At 45.1% G+C, this 2491-nt stretch overlaps 1 non-coding gene across 1 annotated transcript; it reads right to left on the bottom strand.

Moving 5' to 3' along the window:
* Nucleotides 1-2090: 2090 nt before the first annotated feature.
* Nucleotides 2091-2163, bottom strand: TRNAR-CCU (transfer RNA arginine (anticodon CCU)). The gene has a single exon. It is a non-coding gene; the product is annotated as a tRNA-Arg (tRNA).
* Nucleotides 2164-2491: the final 328 nt, after the last annotated feature.

Genomic DNA, 2491 nt, shown 5'->3' on the forward strand with positions numbered 1-2491 from the left:
GAGAGAGAGAAAAAGATACGCAAACCCACAATCTATATTTACCTAATTCAGATTGAAGACCAACCCTGGCCACGGGTCAGTTGGGAAGACGGGGACAGGGACCCTCAGAAAAGGAATGCCAGACTGTGAGCAGGTACAGCTCACGGAGAATAAGGACAGGATACCCCTCAGGTTCGGATCAAGGACTGGGCCTCCCAAGGTACGACCAACACCCACAGCTTCGGACAGCAACGCCTGCGTTACCCCCTCCTGCAAGTAATCCGCCAGAAACCCTGATTGGATTTTCTAATTCCCCAGCAAAGTGCTTCGCCAGCACTTAGGATTTTCCACCCCTTGGGAGTTTGTGGAAAGTAAGGACAAAGTGCTCCGCAGCACTTTTCAGGTTGAACACCTATTGAGATCGTAGGGTCAGTGACAGGTCTGCTACTCGGACAAGTCGGACAATTTTCCTAAGCTAAACTAGGGTAGTTATACAGTTTGGGGACCCTTAGACCACCCATTAATGTTGCAAGTGACAGTTTCCCACATTGTGATTGGTCAGGAGAGGTGGTGCGGTCTTTACCACCTCCTAGAATTCAGTTTCACATGATTAAATATGCAATTTTGAATACCCGCCCCTCAGGTTCACGTTCCCATGCATAGAATACAGCAGTACAGGACAGTTTTCAATAGGTAGCAACAGTATTGCTTCTTTCAAGGTGAGACTCCGTATTCCCAGCGATGTTCCCAGGCGCATTGTGCTTCAGGAGCCAGCTGGCTAGGTTTAGCTTCTGCGCAGTTGGAACTTTCTCTGGTCAGGTGACGGTGCCCAGCAGAGCTTCAAGTATGGCTCCGCTCATGAATACCCAGCCCACAAAGACGCGGTACATGAAAAGTAAGCGAAGACAAATTAGAATCATACATAAAAATAATCGCACTGTATACCATGATAAAGGAAAACCAACCCTTACTCTACAATAACTATAGCATTAGGGATTAATGCGAAAGAATAGATAGGCTAAAAGCTGCTGCATTAGGCAGAGAGCGTGGTGAGAGACAAGCGGCCATATTTAGCATCAATGCGCATGAGCACAGAATCCCTCCAGAATGCGAGTGCGTCACATCACATGGGTATGACCGACGCATGCGCAGACTGAATTTGCGGCAAAGCAGCCATTTTCAGTGCAAGCTTCGTTAGTACGTGAAAAGACAAACAAGCAAGCATCCTAGGGACACCCGCGTGTAGGGGAAAACACTTTACAAATGACGAATAATGGTGTTAATATTATTATGTAATTCAGACAAGGGTTTTGCATACGAGCAAGGCGCTATACGTGCGAATCCTTGCTCCATCAATAGTTGTTTCCAACTAGCGCCGGAACCGGAACACTGGTGCAGGAACCGGAAGGCGGCCATTTTGTGTGGCGCCGGGCGGCTTTAGAGAAGACACGTAGCCCCGGCGCTCCGGGGAATAAAGAGAACTAAACACCCACTTGGCTCCTGACTCATGTGTTGGAGGGTTCCTATACCTCGTAACCCCCCTTTTTTAAAAAATATATAATTAACAATAAAGCTGCATCCCTGGGATGGGCACCCATCCCCAGTTTTGCAAAAAGCCAATTTTACAAATGAAACGTGGGCTCTGTGCACCACCGTGTTGTATTGTATTATATTGCCATAACAAATATCCGACTTTGTGAAGAACATAGAATTATGACTAAATTGCCATGCCGAATTATCGCAGTTATCATGAGGATTGTGAATAATATATCATGCAAATTATTGTTGCGGGTGGTAGTTATCATTGTCCTGTAAATGTCAATATAACATTTCCATGTGAAGGTAAGCTACTGAATTATTAACACAACTACTTTCTTAAATGTAACTGTGGGCTCCCAGGGTTCAAAGAAATACGGGGTGTTAATTGAAAAATAATACGTGTAAATGTTTGCAGAAAGACTAGGCAAAAAGAAAAAAATTTGAAAATTATTTCCACCCCAGATGGGACTCAAACGAGGGTTTAAAGAAGTACGGGTTGTTAATTAAAATATAAAACGTGTATATGTTTGCAGAAAGACTCGGCAGAAAGAAAAAATTATTAAAAATATTTCCACCCCAGATGGGACTCGAACCCACAATCCCTGGCTTAGGAGGCCAGTGCCTTATCCATTAGGCCACTGGGGCTGACATACTGAAAGGAGCCCTTGGCGCTTTATTTATAGTGACAAAACGGCTACCGTTGGTGAATGTCACAGATAAACTTGCGTATTTCAAAATAGTAGGGTCATCTGCTAGGAAAGCCCGGACTCCGTGCGCGCGACGAGAGTGAGCTTGAATACACGGACGGTAAACACTACCTGGTGGAGAGTCGCCATGATGGAACAGTGCCACCGCTGTGTAATTCGTCTAGATCGACGTTTTGTGAATGGACATTTTAGTACGTGACATGCGTTAAACAACTTTCTAGATTTGTTGGAGGTAGACTTGAAAAAGGCGACCTCCTAAAAACGAC

The sequence above is a fragment of the Lissotriton vulgaris genome, chromosome 1_1 (genome assembly GCF_964263255.1).
Source record: "Lissotriton vulgaris chromosome 1_1, aLisVul1.2, whole genome shotgun sequence".
NCBI lineage: Eukaryota > Metazoa > Chordata > Amphibia > Caudata > Salamandridae > Lissotriton > Lissotriton vulgaris.